The 26,522-nt window shown below is 40.2% G+C and overlaps 1 protein-coding gene across 3 annotated transcripts in view; it reads left to right on the top strand.

The window, feature by feature from the left end:
* LOC143345741 (mannosyl-oligosaccharide 1,2-alpha-mannosidase IA-like) overlaps positions 1-26,522 on the top strand; it is an 831,836-nt gene that overhangs the window by 473,696 nt on the left and 331,618 nt on the right. The window contains exons 1-2 of one of the 3 annotated variants that reach the window (XM_076773119.1): positions 17,302-17,440; positions 17,725-18,178. The exons of 1 other annotated variant lie outside the window; for it this stretch is intronic. The gene's annotated coding sequence lies outside the window, so the exon portion shown is untranslated. Of the gene's footprint in view, positions 1-17,301; positions 17,441-17,491; positions 18,179-26,522 lie in introns of those variants that run through there. One more of the 3 variants, XM_076773118.1, reaches the window with a different exon arrangement.

The following is a 26,522-nucleotide window of genomic DNA, read 5'->3' as shown; positions in this document are numbered from 1 at the left end:
TTTGATCAGTTCAGTGCTCGAACCGGCAATTACTTATGACTCAACCCAATATCTAGTTTCGTCTCTCGAAGCAGCACCATTCTCGTTGTTAAAAATTCACCGTCTACTAGTAGTCGTGACGATCATGACTAGACCGTCGATAATCGAAACAATTATACCGCAGCTACTGTCTCGGGGTACAAAAGCGGCGTTCGCTTTAAGGTTAATTCCGTAGGGTCTTCTCCGTGGCCCCTACGGAGGCAGAACAATTTAGGGACGGAAATCGTCGATTACCACACAAGGATTAGTGGTTTCGTCCTCGGGGCCAAATCTCCCCTACGTACCGCCGGTATATCTTCCCTCACTGCCCTCCCCCCTTCCTCTCCAATATGACCCTAAATTAGATAGATTCTGCAGGCTTACCATCGCGAGAGCTCAACTGATTTGTCCCCGAATCTCACTCTCTCTCTCCCTCGTTTACGAGCAAAAGTTATATTACCTCGACGCTTCCCGGACGTCGCCACCGCCTCGAATCTGTGCTAATTTCGAAGGAGCGCCTCGGGACCGTTTATGGGACGCGTTTCTGGAATTCTTGGTTTGCTCATCCAAAGCGTTTTTCATCGACCAAACAGGGTCTTAGTTTAAAAAAATATTCTACGCGTCTGGTTTTCTTAATTCATTATTCCTCGCATTAACGCTACTTCTATATTTAGTAAATAAATATCTTGACGCGAACGATGAACGTGGGTTAAGTGGAAATTGTATCGAACGAACATCCATTATCAGAGCGAAATGTAAAATGTTGCCTCGACGAGTAATATTGTAGAAGAGGTAATGAATCGCGTAACGCCGCTGTAATCCGTAATATTTGCCGCGGATGGATCGCGTAAGCACGGGAAACGCGTTATTTTCCCCCGATGAAAACAGCAACAACCATCCGAAGTGAAATCTATTCGAAGGTACCAGCTGTTTTGCAAACGCTCAGAGGGCGGAGGATAATACGGCGGGACATCGAGCGGAATGATGAATGCATGTAACAGCTGTTACAAGGTGGAACGAGCACGCGTGACATCCTGTTAAAAAGCTGGTGCCTCGACTCGTGTCATCGAAAAACCAAACTATCTTTCTTTCTCTCCGCGTACGGGGATAAACGAAGACGACAAATGGCCGAGTGATTAAGCCAGTTCCTACCTTTTTCCCTCTTTTTTTCTCGTTTTATCCGTCGTCGCTCTTTAGAGGAGGGGCCTGATTTGACGGCGTTGCGACGGAAACACGCCTCCGTCGCGTGTTCCGAGGGTAATATGAAAAATCGATGACCCTTTTTCAGGAAGGTGATTAAAGGAAGCGACGAATTTCGCGCCTTTGAAGCGTCACGACGACTAGCCAAACTATTTAATCGACGCTGGAATCTCGTAAATCTGTATACGCGTATCGAGATTGTACAAAGCAAGTGTTCTGTTTAGAAATAAAATTTCTCGGTTAATTTTTCATCATCAGAAAATCGGGTCTGCTGTTACTTCGTCGTTACTCGTGTTTCGAGAAACTTCGGAAATGCAACGACAAGCTTCGATATATTCACCTCGACCATCGATTTCCGGTTGTTTGCTCGTCGCGTTGCTTGTCTTCTGGACTCCAGCAACCGATGCATGCACACTAGGGCATATACAACGTTCTACATAACATTCTATCGGAGATTTGAGGAACTTTGGAGCGTGTGTCGAAGTTGAGAATAATTTATCCAATGTTTATACGCGAAAGGTCGCAGCCAGCTGTAATATACTTGCGTCAACTATGATTCGATGTTTTTTTAACGAGTTTTCCATACTTACTATCTAAAATAAAAAGAAAATCGATCTTTTCCAACGCATAACTACGGACGAGGTATACGAGTAGACCTTACACCTTATGGGCTTTCATGGCTCAATCTGACTGCCATACCTGAAAATTTGGAGATGATTTTAGCGTCTTCTTCTTATGGATGACGCTCAGTTGAGAAACTATTCAGTAAATTAATATTGATGGGCAGACAGTTGTAGTGTGTGCGTAAATACATGTGAGTTGACTATGGGGAGGGATTGTAAAAGGCAATCCAGTATTATCAAACGGCAGACCGGTGACCCAAGGAAACTGACCCTCCACTTACACACACTAATGCATAGCCACCATATGAGTTCTGGCGCTTTGTATAGCTTCGGGGATTCGAGAAAGAAGTAGTTGACGGATGCCTACAAAAAAGTATTAAACAACATTTTCCCAAAACGAAAAACAAATTTATTAAAGGTTAAAAACGAATTTTTAAAAAAAATCGACAGGGGGTGGAGATCGAGAAAATTAAAAAATTTTAAATCATTCTGAAAAAATTATTTTTGATTGCGGGAGTTAATTACAACCATTTTTTGTGAATACACATACCCCTGAAATCCTACGCACTTTCGAGAAAAAAATTCAGTAGGTGGACAAATTTTCAACGAAATTAATTTTAAATCATTCTAGATAAATTATTTTTGACTGCAGGGGTCAATTATAATCATTTTTTGTGAATACACGTACCCCCGAAATCCTACGCATTTCCGAGAAAAAAATTTCTTACCGAAAATACAATGTCAAACCAAAAATATTCCCTTGAAATTTTATACGTATCTTTAAAACATCATAACTCCTGAACGGATTCGAGGATTTTAATGTTTCAAAATGCAAACAACGCGTATTTTGGTGTAGTATATGTAGCCATTCTAAGAATTTTCGATAACTCGTTCCTTAACCCCATAAACTGAGAAAAACCCCATAAAAGCGATTTTCAAACGACCATAGCTCCTGTAATAACTGAACATATCCCATTGAAATTTAGTTGTGAAGTAGAGCTTATGGATACCTACAGAAAAGTATTAGACAACATTTCCGTACAGCTTCAAACAAATTTATTAAAAATGAAAAACGAATTTTTAAGAAAAATCGACAGGTGTCTAAATTTTCCGACGAAATTGAGAAGTTTCAAATCATTCTGGAAAAATTATTTTCGATTGCAGGGGGCAATTACAATCATTTTTGGTCAATAGATATACCGTCAAAATCCTAACCATTTTCGAGAAAAAAATTCCTTGCCAAAAATATAATTTCAGGTCAGAAATGTCACTTCAAAATTTCATGGGTATCTTTAAAACGTCATAACTGCTGAACGGATTGAAGGATTTTAATGTTTCAAAAAGCAAATTGGGCGTATTTTAGTGAACGATATTTAATGATCAATGAAATTAATCGATTGATGCCCAATTCTGGACTGTACATTTTCCATTCCGGTTAAAAGCAATTTTTTAAGTCTCACTTCTTCATCTGTTCATTTCTAAACCTGTTGGTAATGTTTCGTTGACATGAAAATGGTAATGAAGTCCTAGGATCCCAGAAAAGTGGGCCAAAAAATTATATTGGATGTAAATTCTATTCATATACCTCGTCTGTGGTATAACATTCAAAGTTCACTATTGGCTTGCAAAGAAACATTACGATAAAAGTGAATGTGATTAAAAATATAGTGCTTGTACGACCTCAGCACGTCGAATGCGAGGTGTTTTTGCATCAATAACGCGAAACCGCTGTTCCGTTGGAGGCGGCCGATGGTTTAGAATCGAATCCTGGTTGCTGAGCTGGTCCACCGGGGAATTCGGTAGCCCCGATAGTTGTGAGTCAGCACATACCACGGTCCCTTCGGCTGTCGTATTTCTGTCCCGAGTTTACACACTGCGATCAGACACCGTGATTCTCCGACGGGGCCACCGACGATCGCTGGATCCACTTCCATGGATTGGCCGGGCATCAGCAAACGCGGCTACCCGTAATCCGTCTCGTAGCAGTCCTCTACGGACTTGCTGGCGATGCTTCTTCAGACTATGTACGCCCGCTTAGTTTGACTTTGGAAATATCACGGATGGGGAAAGGTAACGATCCTTTCCTTATTAATGCTTTGAAGCACGGTTTCTGGAGCGCCACAGCCTTTCAGAGAGGACGTTCAAACGACAACAAACTTAGGGAAACCGTTGGTCGAAAGGTGTATTCAAAATTTTACTTTCATTTTTAACTAGTAACGTTTTTCTCGGTATAAAATTCTGTAGGTTTTAATTGTGCTTCGATGAATTCAAATTATGTTTTTAAAATAATAATATATGTACGTCTAGTGGTACATCATAATGGTAGCACAGATAAAGTAATGGGGTTGAATGTGAGTGATCTTTAAAGGGGGACCAAGGTTAGAGAACGTGTTTTAACATCAAATAAAAATGTCAGTAATAAATATTAATTCAGAACATTGATAAGACCAACTACATTGTCGTCTTGTTGAAGTCTTAATGCTACTTTAAATTGTATGAAATGTCAATAAGTACATCTTACCAATATACCAGTGATAACTTATTTCAATATTTATTCGGTAGAATGCCAGGAAATTAACACGTATCGGTATCGATGAATTTGTCCGGTGTAAACAGCTGGACGAAGGTGTATATAAATGTTTAAGCAGATGGTCACGATTTTCGATTCTTTTCCTAATAATTATTATCCTAATATTTATATTTGCGTAACTATTCAAATGAATATTTATGTTTCCGTCGCAAATAATTTCTTAAAGCAAGTAATTGTTTAGCTTTGCTCTCTTACTTGTTTTAACAAAATTGGATCGTTTTTAAATATTTGAAATTAAAAGTACGATATGAAACTTACCGCCAAGATAAGTATACGAAAATTCAGTTTCGTTTGTGAACAAATAAACGCGGACCTCGTCATGTAATCTTATATTCGAAATGAAAGTAATTTATATTCAGAAATTTTTCACTTTGTTTAATTAAAAAATTTATATAAAGTACATATATTATTAATCAACTGCTTGCCACTACGAGAGTGAAAATATGGTACACCGGTGCCCATTTATCAAGAAAGATTAATGTCTTTTGGTAATGTGATCCTCTTCATGCACTCTCGTTATTTATTTCTGTTTTAATACGCGCGACGTAGCCTTCAGGGGTAAGCAAATTGATGTATTTTACATAACAATTTTCGTTCAACGAAATTGTAATGAAAGTTCATAATCGAAAACGCGTTTGAAACAATTTGTATCTGTTTAAAATTTCAACAATTTGGTCACGAATTTCGTTCGAAATCCATTTGTAAAATCCAATTCAACGTAAATGACAATCGCTCGTTAACGCACACATAAGCATTGTGAATTAATTCCCCTGCAAGACTGTACTCAGGAAAAATTAAAAACGATCGCAAACCACGTTTCCAGGAGCACAGAAGTAAAGTGATGCTTAGAATAATTTTTTAATTATTTTTCGGCGTTAAATTCTGACCCTGTACGCAAAGGTGCGCTTTGTACATCGGACTCGAAGCTACAAATGGGTTAATAATCTCCAAACTGAATTAGTTACCGTCGTGGCGTTATTGTCGCCATTATTGCACTCGCCGTCCCAATTATCCGTCTTGCAAGACCTTTCAGCTATCCGGCGAGAACGGAGCTAATAGCCCGCAAGGACGTGACATAACTTTCGCTTCGTGGTGTTAATTTAGCCAGTGACTCGAGACGAACCAACCACAAAACCATCGTTCAAACAATATACGAACTCGCGACGAGGTACTCTTCTCGTTTCTGCATTTAGGTGTCACGACGATCGTCTCGTGACGCTAGTTTCCGCCTGAACGTTTATGATATCTCGCGTGGAACGGTCGGTGGACACGAGTTGAAGGGAGTTTGATCGTCGCTTTGGAGAAGCTCTGTTTGTTCACGTAGCACAAACTTACAAAGGAAGTCTATATAGGAGAAGAACGATTATTGAATGGGACTGGGATCAAAGTGTACGAGGATATACAAATTGTATTGCGGTTCTCGATCCCTGTCGCATTACTTCGATCGCGTTAACTTAAACGATCCTGTGTTCTGCATAACAGAAGCACACAACGTATTCTGCTTTTGTTCTTTGCTGTTTGGTTCGAAGCACTTTGTAAAATTGACTTTTATAAATACGCGCACAGGGTGTTTGTGTATACGCAAGGAAGCAATTTAAGAGTAAAATTAAACACGAATTGTGTATGGAATACAATAACGATATCTATAAAACGCACCGAAGTCCTTTCTTTCCGCATTTAATATTACTAAGAGCTGAAAATCCCATTTCGTATAGTCTGCGTCGTACCTATGCGAATTGGGATTTTCAGCTCTTACTAATATTAAATGCAAAAGGGAAACACGACTTCGCTACGTTGAAGATGAAATGGGAATTTGTTTGTCACGCGTGCGTTCCAACTTTAAAAAAATATATTCCTCGAGAAGAAATTGAAATTACGAGATTCATTGGCTCGAGTGATTCTAATACCCCGCACTTTATCGAAAGTGAAAATTACTTAATTCGCGGAATCTTGTTATTTCGTCGAAGATATCAAAGAGATAAGGAGCACGAAGCAAAAACGAAACTCGAAGGTACTTACAATAGGTAGTTGCACGAAACTTGTAATTATACAAAATTATACAGTAATTATTAGCCACGACTGCATGTAACTGATAATTATACAGTAATTACACGGCAGATAGTTGATTCTCCGTACAAATGGGGAGATTACTTGGTTTGATACATTGGCAAACTGTGCCTGTTCCATTACTCGGACAAAACTGTTTCCATATCTTGAGCACAAGAACTTCTAATTGCACGTCCGGATGATCGAGAGTTAGGTGGCCAATGTTCGCATAATTGGTAGCCCTGATAACCGTTGTTCTACCGTACGTACTTACCGTTAACAATTTCAACTCTAGTTTCTCGTTATTTATTGCTCGTTTGTAAAAAAAGTCGCATACGAAACACAGGAACGATTTATTTTGTTCCAAAGAATCGAATTTAATTATGAATATTTCTTCATTATTTTAATGATTATTACGTTCCTTCTTCTGTATTGTCACGTTTTATAGCAAAAATAGAATCCTATACATATTAAATTTTTTTAAAAATAAAATTGGACAAATGCCCCATGCCTTGTTTCCTCTAAAGTAAAAGTACATTTTCGTAAATATGTAGTATATATCTTGAATAAATAATTGTTTTGCTTATCCAAACGTTAAAAACTATGCGATGGAATAGCCATTTCATCTATCATCACCCAATAGAGGTGAGAATATAACGCAACATTGTTTTCCTAATGGAACGTTCGAAGACAATTCTCCCTGGTCCGACCACGTTGCCTTTTCATTGGTGAAAAAGTTTCGCAGCACATTCCGAGCGTAAGTTTAGATAAACCACTTTGGTTGGCAGGTCGTTAGACGTGCGTTGAATCAAGATGCAGCGGTTGATAGGGCCAAGGGTGCTGCAACCACTCTTGCTCGCGAAACCGAGCTGAAAAGTGATAGCAATTTTCATTTAGAAGGAAATTTACGCTTAGAACGCACCGAAACGAATTGTTCCTGGCGAAATGGCGCCGGTGCAGTTACACGTGCCGTGATTAGAGATTCCAATGCCAGTGAACGACGAGAATCCCTTCAAAATTTTTACCGAATTTGCATTAGTATAACACTAATTGGCGAAAGAGAATTTTGAACGATGATTCGCCATTTTCCACGATTATTCACATTTTCGAAACGGAAGCGTTGTTTCACTTATTCATTTTATTCGATATTATATTTACATGCGAAATAAAATTGTGTTTACTCGTGTCTTTTTGTAACGTTTAATTACACAAGAATATAATATTTGTTATTAAAATTTACTGCTGTGTACATTGCCAGACTCTTGGCAAATAACAAATAACATTAAATTATTGGCTAAGCGGTGTTCGTCGAAAATTTCATTGAATTATTGGGTAATACAAACATAAATTGTTTGAGTCAATTTTCCTTCAATGGAATTAAAATTAATTATTTAAATTGTAACTTTATTATAGAACTAATAAATACAATTTCAGAGCAAACAGGAAATTTGCTTGCATAGTAAATTCTCCCCGTTGGTTTGTCGATATGCTCGTAGGAAAAATCGAAACTAGGAACATAGTTTTTTTGTAGATCGATCTCGGATCAGTTTCAGCGGACAAGGACCAAATTTCAGAAACCAACGACCGCTTCGTTATCCGCCTGTTTGCATTCATTCCCACATTCGGCTGTTGCTTACATTTCCGGAAGGGAAGCGTATCGCATGTGGGTCACGCGATTAGCCTTTGATTTACGGAATCAGCATACAACCTCCATAGGAAAGGTATTTCAGATTAAACGCCATAAGCATCGAAACTATGGTCTAACCGATGATACGATTCCCTCGCATGGATTAATTCGACGAACTGAAATCCCGCATTATTCCATGCTCACGCACTGCGCTCGAATTCACGCATTGTACGTCTACAAATAGTCTTTTGTTCGACAAATGATACGAGAAGAAAGGACGGTAGCAAATACCGTTGTATGCCCTTTTTCGATATCACATCACTATTCGAAAACAATAGATAAAATAAATAAAGAGCAGCTTCCACGCGGGTGTCTGAAGCTGAACCTTCGTTAGTTTCACGCTCCGGATAAAAATACCGAGACTATTAGCACTCGTGACGCGAAAAACCTAATCCATATTCGGAGGACACTGCTTCCCGTGGATTTTACGCGTCATCCATATCCGGTTGACACGGCGGTCAGCGTGTTATTATGGATAATGAGGGTTCCACTGTAGTCCCTCTAAAACAAGTTGGATAAAAATTCCCGTCGACAGGATGATGTGGTGGGAGGTCTGGCAGGTTGATCCTGTCGCTGGCCCGGACTATAGCGACCCAGCGGGCCAAAGGGAGACTCGGTAGCCTGGAAAAAGAGGCTTTCAGAGTCAAAGGGTTAACTGTCGGCTTGGTGTCGCGGCGGTAAGAGGACCAATTCGTGTCTGCGCGGCGACGGAGGCCGGCAAAACGACGGCCAGAGGAAGAACAACGGGGAATGCCTCGCTCCGGAATGGTAATAGGTCGCACAAATTCACGGATGAAAAAGCGCCGAGGAGCGAACGAAAGCTCCGGCTAAGTAATATATCTATCTCGTCAGGAGTTTCGTTGGCTTTTCTTGCCGATCCCGGGGCCCTCCGTCGTTTTTAGGCCGGCTATTTCGCGTCACTTATCGTAAACAACTGTCGGGCCCGGTTGCTGCTACGCCCATCCAGAACGATTCCGCTAAAGCCGCGCACAGACCTAACAAGGAGAGCTTCCCAGGTGTAACTCACACTCTTTAACGAACGTTCGCGGTCCGACAATACCCGAAATGCCAATAATTAATTGTACTTTTAATATTCGGCGCTCAAACTTGAGTGCTCTTTCGTCTCTCGAAACACAACTGCAATTCAGAGCTGAAGACGTGGTCGATACGAAGCTAGCTAGACTCCTTTTGGCTGGGCTGGCTCCGTACCCCGAATCAGGATACTCTATTTCTGTTACTTGTGTTCGAATTATAAAATTACGATTTTGTAAAGTGTCGTAATTATTATGTAAACTTAAATGTATTAAATAACAACACTTATGATGTGAAGCTTGTTCTTTCTGCGAAAGTTTGTATTGCAAGGAGAAAGAAAGAAAAATTCGACCCAATACGATTTTCTGTTGAGACCCATCTCTCTTTCTCCTTGCTCTACATTTACTACGCGATCTTCCTTGGTTAAAAAATCATTATAGTTTTCGAAAAATAGCAAACTAGCGACGGTGTCTTCGATCGAAAGAGTCGGTAGCTTGTCAATCCCTATTCTGTACGCTGCTTAACGAAAAGAGACATCCCACGCATTCGAGGAGCCATTTCGATTTAGGGGAATTAACCGGGTGCAAGGACACCGAGGAGCGTTTTATGTGTCGTGGGTTCGTGAAATATTTTCCAGTGAAAAATGCTGGCTCGTTTCGAGGCTCTCCTTAAATCTAGCGGATCGAGTTGGATTTAAGGAATCGCTGACGGACTTCGAGTCGCTTAGCCCGACCACTGTCCCGCCAATTTAATGTGTTTTTTCCTGGAACTCGCCGGGACATTCTCGCTGGCAACTTACGGTACAATAGTAGTATATCTAACTGTTGCGAATTAACTTTTTTCCGAATTCGGGAACGACCGATTCGTCGAGCCGTAAAAACCAAAATTAATCTTAACGAAAAGCAAAAAAATTGAGAAAAATTATACAAGTTCGTTATTTAATGTATCGTTTAATGAAATGAAAATTATCGTTTAGATGTGGAGCTTCCAGCTCATAACATCTTTATTGAAATCCAGATGGAACACCCTTGCCAATATCCGTACAATGGTTTGCAGAATAATTCAGCACCGTTCGTTTTTTTCGGCTGAATGTCTTTGACCCGACGAATATTTGCACGTAGAAGGAAAAATGCACTCCGCGTCCAGCCAAAGTATAATTATACGCATCCCCCATCGTCTAAGCGTTAAGGTTCCCTCCCCATCGCGCAAAACAAGCGAGAAAGAACCGAAACTCGAAAAAGAGCCCCGCTAAAGCCACGGGTTCGGTGTAATAAAGTGCCCTGGAAATCCTTTGTGTCCCGCGGAACGCATTCATTTAACTTTGATCCTGCCGGAGCAACTCTGATATTTTCCGTCTCTTTGGCGCGCGGTTCAACACCCACGCCCCCATCCCTCTCTGCCCGTTTCCTCGCGTTCGCTATGAATCTGGCCAGACTCGAAGGGGAGGGGGGCGGGGTGCTCATAAAAAATACAATATTTTCCTTTCATTCGAATTCGTTGATTCTTTTCCTCGACGGTCGAGGGTACGCGTCCGCTCTTTGTACGGATCTGTAAGTTTAATTCGACACGGAAATCCGGCCGGAGTCGAAACCACCGAGAACCGCTTGATTGCTTTGCCCCTCGGGAGTCTAATATGAATTACAAACCCGTCTCACTGTCTCAGCCCCGTTTTCTTTCTCTCACTTTTTGTCCCCGTCCTTTGTGCCACGGTTTAGAGACCTTCGTTCCACCACGGTGTCTTGCCCTATTTCCCTTCGTTGGGTTCGGACGGAGACCGGGGGAAAAGAGCAGAGGTCAAGTGGTCTGATATTGGAAAGTGAGGCCGACGTTTCGATCCTCCGGACGCTGTTGACGGATTTCATCCACGACGATTGTCGCGTTATTGCCACGCCTTGGATCACTATATTCTTTTTTCGTTATTTATTTAGTATACGGGATATACCCCTTTGCGAAGTCAGAGTAATTCACTTTATATCTTGGAGAAAAAACAACGAATTTATTTAAAACCGCTCGTATTGTGACAGATTTACTAAATTTATGACTATTGATAGAGATAGATACTTAATATGCCTCCAGACAGATGTTCTGGATCGAAACGACGCAGTGAAGATCGATCGATCCGATCAGGCAATCGGCGTCGCGACAAATCCAGCGAATAAAGTTTCGAGCGGGAGCCACTTGCGTTTCTGCAGTGCAATCGCTATTCGTAGTATACTCGAGTAACCTGAGTGATAAAAAAAAGATCCTGACGCGTCAGGACGCGCGTGTCCTTTTTACGAGTTCCGCAACGTCGCGGAAACGCGCGCGATAAAAGCTTCTGATCGTCTTGCAGCCGTGGACTCGACGAAACAGTTCGAACTTTTAAAGAGTTACCGCAACGCTGTACAGAAATACAGTATTTGGAACCAAGTACAGAAATTTTTCATTCCAATTGTTCAAAATGTACACGACATCTAGGTTGAAAGTATATAGTCCGGGCCACGATATAGCGGGGTCGTAAACTCGAGTAGGTGTTAAAATTTACACGTTTCAGTTCTCGAAACAAGTGAATTGACAGAAATACGAGTAAGAAGAAATGTTTTATCTAGTGTCGTCATTTTTAGAAAGCCATTTTTAGAGGTATCGTAACAGCTAAAGGTCTTACTCAAGTCTTTAATATCTTAATTTAATCGGACACAGAAAAACATTCAGAAAGGCATCCTTAAGCAAGATGTCATGTACGACCCTAAAGACACAGCAGTAGTCGGTCCCAACCCTCAACAGTCTAATTTACGATCTCGCTATATCGTGGCCCGGACTATACATTTTGAAAAATATTCGTGCAGAGTTTGGGAAACGTCTCCTTAGAAAACTGGCGAGCGAACGGGTACGATTTTCACGATTCTTCATGAATATTCCGCGAACCTGTATTTAGAACCGTATACAGAAATTTTTTATTTCAATTGTTCAAGATATACACAAGTTGAAAGCATATATTTTGAAAAGTTTTTAAGCAGAATTTGCAAAATGTCTCTTTAGAGAACTGGCGAGCGAACGATTACGATTTTCACGATTCTTCATGAATATTCCGCGAACCTTCGGCTGGCCATTCGAACGGGCCACGATGAAGATGTAATCTCCAGGTGGCCGTTGGATGGGGTTCGCGTGTTCCCGGTTATTAGATCGAAGTTCGGCAATCCGCGAGGAGTTAAGTAGATTTCGATGAACCATCATTAGCTTGGACGCGCACGTCGTGTCCGAGTTTCCGTCGGGTTTGCGAGGACCGCCGCGTGAAAATCATTTCCATCACGCACACGTTCCGCCCTTAATCTAACGTGAAACTCGCGCGACACGCGGATAAGTTACGATCGTCGAGCACGACACGACCGAACGAACGGGACGTTCCTGTTCCGTGGATTAAGTTCTCCTGTTGAATAATTTTACGGCGTCGTGAAAGGTAAAGGTATTGCTACTTGGAGAATGTTTAAAGGAATACCCACAGGTACGCAGGTTCCAAACATTCTCTTTTCATCCTTTTCTAATATTATCGAGCGTTAACATATTCCTAGGCCACGATTTAAAAAATTGTAGAGGAGAATATTTGTATTTTTGCGCGTATTAAATAATTTTACAACTGTTCCGAAGAAAATAGATCTGTTTCGTGGTATAATTTTACGCGACAGTTTTCGTGACAAAATTTCTTCCAGAAAAAGATCCCTCGATTCTGTCGAGTTTGACATACTTTAAAATAAATTGCCCTTTGCCGAATAAAGAAGCTTTTCTAGACGCGAAGTCAGGGAAAATCAATAACCACATTCGGAAATCTAATAATTTCGTGCTTCGAAATGAAACGTGCTACGCTCCATTTACTTAGGAGAATTGGCATAAGTTCGCAGTTGCAAATCGACTGAGTTGTCTAACCGAATCGTGCGATCGATTTTAAGCGATCGCTACTTTGTATTTTGTACTCGTAAAGTACAGTCTGGATTCGTGTAATAATTAACAAAATATTGAAACACGCTGTTAAAATGGGTGTACTCCTTTTATTAGATCCTCAAACAATTTTTTATCTTTACGGCGTGTTTGAAACTGGATGAAGGAGAATCTTTCGTAATTCTTTATTATACGCTTGCTTTGAATTCTGATACTTTATTTGAATTGAAAGCGTAACCCTGAGGTAAGCTAATAATCCACGAACGCAAACCCTCGAAGAAGACATTCACGGTTCGATGCAATGTCTCGTTACGGAACTTCAAAGAACAATTTTACTATTCGCGGTTTTAGAAACGGTAATAAGTACTTCCTTCCGTCTCCGAGTATATCTCGACACCGAGACGTTACTTCTTTGTGATAGAACAAGGTTGCAAAGTTGTAATGAGTTCATCTTGTTAGGAAGTCTGTCGTCAGTTCAACGAAGCCTTATGCCCCCGTCGTGCTTTCTATAATTTCTATAAACGTCACTGTTTCTTTCACGCGATTTCCAGCGTACACAACTCGAACGAATCTTGTTATAACATATAGCCCGCGCCCCGAATAAAAAATGGTTTTTATCGAATATTTCCGATATATCGGAACGATAAAATTGCATTTTTTCTCGGTGCGCCAAACTATGCCCGCGATTCGTCGAGAAATCAACGTCGATAAACGCGTCGATACGAGCGGACGCTATGCAAATTTTGTTCTTCCCATTGTGATAAAATAATCTTTATCGCGGCATTGGGGTCTGCCTTGAGAAGTTTATCGTTTCGCTTAATTTAAAACCGCTGTGCCTTAATTAAAAAGAGAGAAATAAAAAGGCCACGTTGCTCCAAGAGTTAATCAGTTAAAGATTCGGCCGAGCGCGAAGAGTTAATTTGCTTACACTTTCCCGCCTATCTTCGCGCGGATTTAAACCGAGGGAGACCAGTTTGGCCGCGGCAGGAGCGTGAAACAAGAGCAAATTATGTCGCAGCCTCGAGTTAGTTAGCATATCAATAACGTGGCCGGAGTTCGATAACCGGCGCCCGTTCGCCTCATCGAAAACACGTTGTCTTACTATCAGTATGCTCCGAACACGCCGTGCTGAATGCCGCACTCCAATTTACCTGAATGTAAATTCGAAGTTTGACCGCCGGCTGCTTTCGCGGCCGTACGTAAATTGGACGCCGACCTGGCAAACCGTGTCGAAGTTCGACGACCGATTTTCGCGCATCCTTGACACTCGTACAACGGATAACATAACTAATCGAACGTACAAAATAGCCCTTGCATCAATATTAACACATTTACTACCAGTATCTTGTTAGTACGATATAATCGAAGAGACGTGAAGTTTGTAAAATTATTAGCTGTGCAGTGCTTAGTAAACGAAGATGACGATTAACTTTCAACTGGGACGAAGCATAATATTCAAGTTTGCATCCCAATTGAATGTTTTTATCAAAATTAATCGAACGTACAAATAGCCCTTGCATCGATATTAACACGTTTACTACCAGTATCTTATTAGTACGATATAATCGAAGAGACGTGAAGTTTGTAAAATTATTAGCTGTGCAGTGCTTAGTAAACGAAGATGACGATTAACTTTCAACTGGGACGAAGCATAATATTCAAGTTTGCATCCCAATTGAATGTTTTTATCAAAATTAATCGAACGTACAAATAGCCCTTGCATCGATATTAACACGTTTACTACCAATATCTTATTAGTACGATATAATCGAAGAGACGTGAAGTTTGTAAAATTATTAGCGATGCAGTGCTTAGTAAACGAAGGTGACAATTAACTTTCAACTGGAGCGAAACATATTAATCAAGTTTGCATCCCAATTGAATGTTATTATCATTCGATACGTTATTATCGTATTCTACCGGATACGTTTAGTAAATTAAAACTGGTTTTAGAATCGTCCTTGATTCTTTTTTTGTGTTATGATTCAACGCGGTGTAGAAAAATAGAACCGATTCCACGTTTTTGCACGTTTCCAGTTGCAACGCGATTTAAAAAATCGATCTTTTGAAAAATGTCTGGTTGTACGTTGCTAAACCGTGGTTACGACCGAAAAGTTTTGACTTACGATCAAGTTATCATCGATGAAATTATAAATTGATACAATTATGATTAGTTCTTTCAGATTCACTGAGTTTACTTGTATGTTGAAAGTACGAAATATTATTGAATCGTGGTCGAGTCACTTTCAAAATGGTAATGAATTAAGTACAAAGTTTCACGAGTTTTTCTTTCGATATTGTCAATATTGAATCACCGAAAGTTGTTAACAAGCAAGTTGGAAAAGCCCAACTTTGCAGAATGTAAGCAACAAGGACCCTGCTACTCAAACAACTAAACAAGTATTTGATATCGTACCGAGGGATTCAGGAACGTCTACAAGACAAATTGTTACAAGAACTATTCTCTAACGTCAGGCCATATAAAGTGATCTTTAAGAACAACTTACTTCCACGTGTCATTCGTTACAAGTTCAGACTTTCACTTCGCTTTATTATTCATTACTTGATGCTCATTAATTAACACCAGTTACTAATCGTAGCTTAGCGATCCAAATAAGGTTGGTTGATTGATCGACGGTAGAGCTAGATAGAAATAATGTTAACTGTAAAAGCGTCATATGATACCAGAAATAGAAATCGTAAAATAAAGATTAATCTTTAATTATGTAAGAGATTCATAGAATCGTATAATTCAGAATATGCCAGAAATTTTCGACCATGTTTGACAATCGAAATTTCTCTCTTCAAGAAGAGGCTATACTTTTGCAAGAATACATTTCTAAACCAAGTCTACGTTTGTATAACGTTGCTTCATCGTAGAGTCATTAGCATAATGTGCTGATAAAGTTTGGTCAGAAATTTTAGAAATATTAGAATTACATGTTGTCTTCAATGTCAAGAAATTTGGTTCTGTTCTATATCTTAGTATTGTAATCTTTTAAGTAGTGCCCGCTTTCAAGTGACAAAATCGGGACGGCCAATCCACTTGAAAGCAGGCGAAGTAGTGATCATTGATCTTTGAGGTTAGTAAGTATTGTTCTATTCTACGATGGATTATTTGATTTACATACACATAAACGATGACGAGGAATATAATTCCTCGAATTTGACATTTCAAATTCATCGCTTGAAAAGAAATCATATTTGATCTTTTAGACTTTCTGATACAGTCGAGACACATGGAATTGGTCAACCTTACTTGCTCAACTATAAATGACTTTTCTTCAACGTTCTTTATATTTAAAATTTTTTAATTTTGTCGAAAGAGTTGTCCACCTTTTCGATTTTTGTTCTCGAAAGTGCGTAGGATTACGGGGGTATGTGTATTCACCAAAAATGATTGTAATTGACCCCCGCAACCAAAAATAATTTTTCCAGAACGATTTGAAATTTTTTAATTTAATTTTTTAATAACTTTTTAACGAAGTCTCAGTCAAGAAATTGATATTCTTGATTTCCGTCTTATTTTAGTCTCTAGAATCTCCCATTAAAATTTTTCCCAAGGGTGGTCGAACATCCTGTATATGGGGGAGATTAGACAAAAGCGTATTAGATTTTTAAATATACTAGCGATTTGTACATAATTTTTTACGAAGAAAATTATTTTTTTCTGATTTATGGCGTTCACGCTCTCATCGAACAGACTGTAATAAGAACATGGTGTGTGGCATTGCTTCTCATCGTATCGGTCACCTCGATTATTGCAGTCCTGATTCCCTGCAATAACCGAGGTACTATGGTACGTATCGTTGCTCGTGGTTCATCGAAGGCGAGGCCGCGCACGTTTCATCGCGGCGGGCGGTCGGAGTCGTAATGCGCGCGGCTGCGGGCCAGCAATTTCCCGAAGAAGAGGTTCGTGGCGGTTCGGGTCTGCTCGGCGGGCACGAGTCGCGGCGCCGAGGAGCGAAGTCGTTCGACTGGAGTCGTGTGAGCGGCCCCAGTCACTCGTGGAATCCTGAGTCGTGTCAGTGCTCCGGCGGACGCGATCGCGCACGCGAGTGTGTCGTTCAGTATCGTCGTTTTCTTTGTTGGTTAAGAGGAACAAAGACCGCGTGCTTCCGGTCCGGGAACGATTCTCTCTGTCGCTGTGTGCCCCGACGAAGAGAGACGAGCGCACGAAACACGAGACCGGAGAGAACCACGTTACGAAGGAAACGCTGCTCCGAAAAGTTCGTGACACGCGGAGGTCTTCAGGAGCCATCCGTCCCGATCATCGAAAGGTTTCGAAAGACCTGCTCGCGGCGTGGACGGGAGCCACTGACGACGATACAGGTATTCCTCGAGTATTCTAAACAGCAAGGCGTTCGCTGCAACGAGTAACATCGACGACCTTGTACCTGGCACCTATCACCTTGACGTGTTCCCTTGAATTTCGATACCAGAAGATCGGTCTATCAAGCGGCCCTCGCGACCTTGTCGACAAACGACGCTAAACAAAGTCGCCAGTGATCTCGACCACGTTCGTCCCAAGTGGTCGTTAATTCCTATCATTCTTTGCGATCGACGTTGGACGCTCGATCATCCTTCTCTGTACTTCGAGACGCACGTGTTCGCAGCTCCAGCCGGAAAACCCATCACTGCCAACCCGTACAAGATCGACGTCCACGCTGGTGCGTCCCGAGAGCCGCGAGTCCGCATGCGGCACTTACGAGGTACTCGATGTCCGTGCGTTCAGTGAACAAGCTACTCGCGCTGCGTTGACAAAAAAAAAATCCTCGCTGCACGAAAAGCTCGATCGACGAAGTCGCGATGCGTAGCTGAGGGTTCGTGAAAATCGTGGAAATATTCGAGTGAGCCCTCGTCCTCTGGTGTGTGTATGTGTGTGAGAGTGTCGACGGTTCGATAACGCGTAGCTGTGTTACGCGGAGTGAAAACGCGACCGGTGGATGATAATTGGCAGTGTCGAATACGTTGGTGCAGTTAATTAAAGCCTTCGTTTGATCGGAGCGTCGTCGAAGAGTCAAAAGACTGTGATGGGAAGGAGTGGATAGAAGAGTACTGTGATATTAGGTAAGAGACTTTTCTTATTTCGTCGTTTGCGCGCATCTGCTTCTTTTTACCGCCGTTCTATGCGTTGTTAATGAGTTCGACTCGTGGGGGTATTCCCGCGACGATGCCCTTGCATCATTGTGCCCGATTCCGTCGGGGAAATTGAAAATACGTCCATCGATCGCGTGTCTTTCGATCGGAAGCTGCTATGGAAATCGTCGAATGGGGAAATCGATCGATCCTTTCCCTGCTTCGTCGTTTTTTTTTTTTTTACTGTGTTTTCTATCGGTTCCGTCGTGAATGCGATTCTGCAGGAAAATTGATTGTTGGCTCGACGAGAGATGACGCGGGTAATTTCACTTTTATCTCTGTTGCGCAACGGAATTTGAATCGACGGATAGGCTTTGTAACGCCCAACGATCAGATTTTTCGTGTTATAATTTTATTACGACTCCGAGCGACGATATTTAATGCTTGTTTTTTTGGAAAAACACATTTTTACACCGAGCGTCTCGTAGAATAGATCGTCACCTTAGAACGACCACGTGTTTTTTTCTACGTGAAACACACAATGGGAATGCGATGTCGAGTCAAACGTGAAACGTCATTCACCGAAAGTATTTTTGGCAAACAGTCACATTAATGTGTTTGTTAGTTAGATGATCGTTTATAGAAAATACTTATTTCTAGTTAATTTATCTTCTAAAGATATAATTCATTTTATTGTTCGAGCTACCGTACAATGTGTTAAGTATTAGAACACGTGTAATCATTCATCGATCCAACACGTTCAAAAATAACTTATATTTAATATAGAACTTGTAGTTGAAAATAATGAATGGATTTCTGTACGTGTTAGAGATTTTTACTGATTTCTAATAACGAGTTCATAGAAAGTTTGTTGAACCTTTAATCTGCTCCAAAAAATTCTTTGACTCTTCGAATATTTTGAAGCACGCAGTTAATTTAATTCAGTGGATAAGTTATTTAAGAAAATTAAGCTTTTAGAGTGATTTTATTGTTTAGTAGAGGAACCAACGCTTCAAGAGCTTCTGCACAGTATAGTACCGTTTAATCTCTAGCGCTAAAATACCATGTTTGTCGCGTTATGCGTGCTTCGAAGAACACTGTACGATATTTTAAATATTTTAAAAATTCTTTTACGTAGCACACTTTTGCCTACATTAATCGCGCCATAAATGTTACAGTCGTAGTTATTTTATTCTCCAAGGACAGAGAAGTCTTATCGGAATCATTTTTCATGCGTAATATATTCGAAATAGGGGGAGACAGTTTCATTCAGGAAAGGTCTCTTATACTTTATATTCAAAATCTGTCTTGGTTGAGCTCTCCAGAATGTAAAAATGAAAATGAAAAGAACGTGTAACTTTAAACGATGCAGAAAGTAATTGCAGTGTCGAGACACATTGATCATTTTTCAAGTTTTCACGCAACAAAATATTTTTTTATTCACTCTATCGAAGCGCATACGATTGACAGTATTACTGATTCATGCTATTAGCATTTAATTTCTGAAAGATGGAGTAGTATTACGCGTAATTGTACTTTAATATGCGCTCGCGGTTGAACATCGATCCTCGTATAAAACTTCACCTGTTATGAAAAGGTTTCAGTTCGAATAATATATTCAGTCGTTACTCAATCTTCGACTGATAAGGTACTCTCAGCACTACATTGTTTTCTCAAGGTGTCGTAACTGATTATTTATAGCTATAGCAATTGTCTACCAGGCACTTTACTATACCTCATCTCCATCTTCATGTTTAACCATCAACATTAAGTCGAAGTGTCAGTGTTAAACTTGAATTTATCGTTTATCGATCATTTCTTAGATTAATTTTGCAACGAGTCTACATCGTATCCATAAAGTAAACGTTATTTCAATTTAGAGAATTTCTTTGTTTTCATTTACTTCCTATTAACTCCAATTAATACGCTACAACAATAATTGTCTCTTACAAATCAGTACTGTGTCATACTATCGTATAATCACCGTACGTCGCAAGATATCTCGATGAAGAATAAATTAATCTTTCCCCAAATGTTCTGATCGGTAAATCTGAGTTCCACCCGGAGACATTCTCTCCAGCTGTCCAGTATATCTGTTGGGCGCTGAGTAGGGTACCGGTTGGTGAAGTCGACGAACTCGAAGAAGGTTGACCAAGGCCGTTTGGGTCTATTTATAGCGAGCCGGTAACGAGGTAGACATTTGCCGGGAATCGTATTTTCGTAGATCCCCGAAGAATGTTCGCCAGGGAGAGTCTGATCGCCTCGGGAGTCCTGAATTATTTTAGCAACGTCTCTGGCAAGCGTCAGCTTCCAAGGAGGCTGAGAGACGTCGGTTTGTCGGTACCGCGGTTTCTTATCGCCAGACCACTTTCGAGTTACGCGCAATACTTCCAGGAAATCGTCGCGTCGATGTGCCACGAACGATAAGTCCAATCGGAGTTCATCGAAGTTCACGTGTCCAGAGATTTTCACGCGTTGAACGACTGATACGACTGTTATTTAAACTTTGCTACTGTCAAAGTACTATTTTTTCCGTAGACTTCTTGACTTGTCGCTCGAAAAATAAAATGTCTTACACGTCTAAAACGTGATCGTTTAATCACGTGTTTTGAATCGTACTCGATTGGGTAAGAGAAATTGGAACGAATTAGTAGAAGTTTTCTTTCCGTATAGCGTTATGACTGATCTAATACATACGTAATTTGTATTTGTTTTTTTCTCATTTTTGGAACGCAACAAATTATTTATATAGTTGAAGTAATACATATCTATTCCTCTTACGTAATTTTATAATTGTACCGAAGAGAGATTTAAATTCTACTTCTTATTTATAATAGCAGGGTTAAAGACGAGGCATTTGAATGTCGTGACAACGTGACATTTCTTCTGGTATTTTCACAAAGTGCTGACATTCGCCATTACGAACGCGACGTGGAACGATGTGATTTTTAGGGGAAATTGTTTGCAAAAGGAATGAAGAAATTAATAGGAAACGTGTACGATGGTCCAAAAATGAATTCAACGTGGAAACATTTGTCGCTGACAAAGGTGCAGAAGACCCGAAAACTTCTGTTAATTAACGTTTGTTCTTTCGTGTTCCAATTATTTAGAAAAATATAACGTATGGCAGAGAATGTACAATTTCTCGTGCGGGTAATATTGTTAAAAAGAACGATAAAAAAGGAGCAAATAATTGTTATTCAGTTCGCTGAGAGTTATCCCAATATAATACCACGTACCATTTTAATAAATCTGAGAGCACCCTTTCTTCCTCCAAATAGTCGTCTCGATAGTGTTTAATTTACAAAAAGATATTTTGAAGAATACTTGGATCAATCATTTCCTATATAATTTTTCTTTTTATCTTTGCTTCGAGCTACAGTTTGTTTTAGTTATTAAAAGCACCCTGTATACGGTAAAAACTCGGTAAAATTGCATGATTCGTGGCGTAGTTTTCACGCAGGTTCAGGAGTCTTTATGGTTTCCGCGGAATATTGGCTTCCTCTCCGATATTTGACACTTTTAACAGACCTTCGTGGATTCCTTTCGCGGGACAGCATCGCGACGAGTAATTCGAGAACCAAACCGGTTCGTTCGTTCTTATGAAATTTCTTGATGCCGTAAGCCCTTAGCATTCCTCAGTGAAACGTGTAACGCTGCTTTTCATTGAATCTCTTCGCGGCACGTCGGGTAAACTGCCTCGCGCACTTGCACAGAATCAGGCTTGTTTTACGTGGATACGATTTAAGTATGCCGTGAGAAAGGAGTAGAGTCCTGTTTTTGTGCTACGGCCGAGAACTTGCTTCTGTAAACGCTACGCAAAATTCCGTAATCCGTGAAATTGTAGTTTCATATCTTGGATACTCGAGATTGAAAATTTTCTGTCGACACGAATCTTTTTTTAAATGTAAAATTAATTTGTAATCGTCGTATATTTCGAGAGCTTGCTAACGGTCGAGCTGTGCCTCTAACCCTTTGCACTCGATAATTAAAAACAGAATTAGATTTCCTCGTACGCGCATCAATTTTTCAATTTCCAAATTCCACCAAATTTTACGTTTCGAAAAGTCTTTTCCGTGGACGTCAAAGCTTGCCTAAAATATTTATTAGGGAGTATTAAAAAAAATTCCGACGGTACAATTCGAAAGTCTACAAAAGTTTAAGCGCTTATTCAAAATTTCAATAATCAAAATAATGGGAGCCCCTTCGAGGGTCACCCTGAAAACCACCTTTTTCACTCCCATCTGTGAGGACAAACGCGTCGAATTTGCACCGTTTGGCGCAGCATTCATCGAATGGACTCGCGAATACTGCAGGAACGAAACAAAAAAAGGAAACAAGGGGGTTCGAAAGGAAAGATGGCGGATAAGGGGAGGGAGAAAAAAGGAATGTAAAATCGTAGGGTCGTAAATTCTTTAGCGCCCGACTCTAAAGTGGACCGCGGCGGTGGAAAATGGGGGGGAGGAAAGAAAAAGAATGGTGGAAAACGTCGCGTTAAATGGTAACCCCGGGAAAGCTCGAGGCCGCCGCGCGCATATTCTATGCACGTACAAATTCACGAACAAGATAGCCCGTGGATCCAGACTGACTGTGTGGTAGGGATGTGGCGCGGGGAGGGGATGATACGAGGGTGGTCTACATTATGCAACCGGCCTTTTAAAACTGTATACATTGAAAAAGTTCCAGACACGGTGAGTCAGTCCGAAAATTTAAATTGCGCCCTCGTGCAACGTCGCGTGCAACTTTATGCTCTGTTCCGGCCTCTTTTTCCGTTTCTTTCGAGTGTCCATTTTTCCCCCTCCCGTTCTCTCTTTGTCGCTGCCGCGTACGTCCTTTTCCCGCATTTTTCCCGCCCCCTACGACTTCCACCCCTCCCGCAAGGCCACTTTTTCTACCCTTTCTTTCGCCTCGCGTTTCTTTCTTGTTTGTTTATCGTTTTCCGTGCTCGTTGTTTCTCGTTCCACCGTTTGGCTCGACCTGGACTAGCGTGTTTTTCTATCGGGGACAGTCCGAGCTCGAAATTTAAGGAATTACTGGGTCGAATTTGCTCGACCTTTTGTCACGGACAGGAAATATCGTTCCAATGTGAAAATTATTCCAACGCTTTGTTCAGTTCATTTCCTGCCGCGCGAATTAATTTTTACCCAGATTTTGATGAAACCAGGGATTGAAAACATTTATGATATTGAATTATAATAATGGTTTTCAATAATTTCTTATTTAAACGTAGTCCCAGAATATTTGCAATTGCATATGCTTAACGTCGTTGATCCGCGCAGCTCGCAGCGTTCCTCGGTGACATTCGCCGATTTATCTACGTAAATCGATAGCTTTGAACTTTCTTTCACTGACATTTCATGCTAATTGCGACGACGCAGACGCTGTACGATACTATAAGTGAAAGGTGCTTGGATTGTGCCCGAATCGGAACGGAATCTGAAACGTGAAAGGTCTGGCTCAGCCTCTGTGCCTGAAATAACACATCTCTGCTCTGCTATGAATATTCCTCGCATACTTTGCGATTCCATCTTCCTTCCATATTCGTTTGTATCTCCGCTGTAACTTCGAAAGTAATATCGTCAACTGTACAATTATCTTTCATTGGTTTCAACTTCATCGATCGGTTCTTCGTCGAAAATGAAATTTCATCGAAACGAGTGACACTTCCATTATGGAATTCCTCGTTTAGCTTAGAAAATCGATTGCAATTAACGAGTCGTACGAAAACAAACTGTTATCTTTCTTTTTCATTTATAAACAAGAGTAGTCTCATTACGGAATGTAACAGCGTAACGAATCGAGTGTTTGTCTTGTTGAGCGGAAACCGTTGGTCAATAATATTTTTCTCAGTGAAATTAAATTTGAGATAAAGAGATGTCTGATATGTACGCAGAATATTTAGCACGGACGGATACTTATACAATGAACTACAGTCAAATATAGAATCGCGAATCTGTGTCGAAAGTTCAAATTGTCGCATCTCGATGATTAGAGGAAAAATTGCAATATGCGTAACGTTGTTTGTTTCGAAATGAATTTCGTTCGCATCCTCGTTTTTCAATCGCGACACAGAAGCTCCTCTTCGGTTTTTCAGCTATATTTGCATTACGAATATTTCAAAAATAATTAATTGTAACTCCTGCACTTGTAGTATTCGAGGGTTTTTTCAATTAAAATCCGATTCCGGTTCAATTCGCGAGCGAAATATTCAACTGTCCGCGTAAAGAATTTCAATGTATTTTCATTTTTTGGTGAAAAAACAAGGTAGACAAATTTATTATTGTTCGATAATGCAGAGCCCTTATAATTATTATATAACAAAAGAATTCGCGCAGCTGCAGTTTTTAAATCTGAAATTTACGATTTAATAATATATAATGTATACAATTTCGTTTGAATCTTGTAGTAAACTAAACATTGAAATGGATCTCGCTCAGTCATTTATAATCTTTAGAAGCAAAAAAACGAGAAGTAACTTTTTATTTTCAAGGAACTTATAGAAGCAGTCGCATAATGATATCACGATTACGATCAAACCGAGTGCAACCTGCATTAAAATCGCACGCAAACTTCTCTTTCATTAACTTTTCTCGAGTAATTTAGCTCCGTGCGATTTCATTTGATTTCCTCTCGGCACTTTTCTGGTCTTCTTTGCATCCTCGCTGTTCCGTTCATTATGCAGCTATTTCGATAGTTGGAATCAATCGATTTAACGAAACATCAGGCAAGATAGCGTCTCGAGCGCGATAAATATTTTGCCGCGTCCGACTAGTTCTTCTGAAAGTCTGAAACAGCAAAATATGACACGCACGCTGCTATTCCGATCAGTATATTAATTGCGCGATATTGAAAACGATAAAATGGACGGGTTGTTTTTCTCGGAAGAAACATAAATACTACTTCGGTGATTTTTATGGCTAATTTTCAGCGGTGAATTTATTGTCGAGGATCTTGATGCAACGTGAATTCGCTTTTTTATACGTCACCTTTGGAACGTAAGGATACTTTGATGACTCAGAATGTACGCCTTATGCAACAGAGACGAATTAATTAATTTTTTCTCGAAAGTTTACCGAGCCGTTGGAGGGGTCTTCGAATTAAGGAGACAAGATCGAACAGTCCTGCCTCGTTCCTCCCTATTGTTGCTATCTAGAGTCGATTGACTTCTCGCGTTCAATCCTGTTACGTTTGAACAGCCGATTCACGCTTGCATTTGTCACTCCCAGACTGCACATTGCACGTGCACCACGTGTTGTGCAAACGGGAACTATTTGTGTAGCGTAGCCGTGAGTTGCGTAACTGATAAAGCTTCCTCACGTTCGAGTAGACTTCGAGATAAGCTGTAGAATGCGATTCGATAGGCTTAATCGTGACTAACCAAAACTTCGAGTTTGCAACATTTCGTTTGGTTCTCGAGTGGAAAATTTACAATTACGTGGCTTTAACGTTTGTACAGATAAACCGACAATGGTAATATTCTAAATTGTTACTTAGATTAGAATTTTACCTATCTCTGTCACTGACTGATGCTCACGAACAGTGACAAATCTATCTTCTCTCTCATAAATTGTGTTTCATTGTTCAGTTCCACTCTATGTTGTTTATCACTTCGATAGCATTTTTTCCATGCGTTGTCAATCGCTGCTATCCATTTTCAGAAACGGACAAATTTTTATCTGGATACAAATTTTGAACAACGAATGGAAGATAAATAACTATTCGTTCATTACTGGTTGATACGTATTAAAAATTTCTTACAGTCTTGTGTTTTTACTCAGGCCTGCGTTATAATTTTCGAGTAATTGAAAGTTGTCGAGTTAAGTGCTTCGTCATATTTGTATATTTTTGTTACGGTACGGTAGAAACAATAACTACAAAGAATAAATAAAAGTGTTTGGAGTGCCTATAAATAACATCGTTTTTGCAAATTCTTAACACTCGCTGATGAAGCCATGTACATGAATAGTTTAACATAAATTATACTACATATTTAACCGATAGACGTAAAGCAGTTAGTGATACACAAAATATTAACGCGGTTCTGAGAAACTTAAAAACCACAACATTTATGGGGCATGGTGTCTTTGATGACGGAAACAACGGTGCTTTTAAATAATGTCCCTTTAAAAATTGCTCAAGTTTATCAGCGCGTATCGGTATATTTGACGCGTGACATGGTGACACACGACACAGAGATTACCGCATTAAGCACATGGAACTGGGTTGAGGGGTCGATGTCATATATGCGACATAGAATGCTCGAGTTATATCCGGTATTAACAGGAAGACACTTCAACGACAGATAATACGTGTAACGTTACCTATATCCATACTG

Source organism: Colletes latitarsis, chromosome 9, assembly GCF_051014445.1.
Source record: "Colletes latitarsis isolate SP2378_abdomen chromosome 9, iyColLati1, whole genome shotgun sequence".
Classification (NCBI taxonomy): Eukaryota; Metazoa; Arthropoda; class Insecta; order Hymenoptera; family Colletidae; genus Colletes; species Colletes latitarsis.
This window is presented reverse-complemented; position numbering and strand designations above follow the sequence as displayed.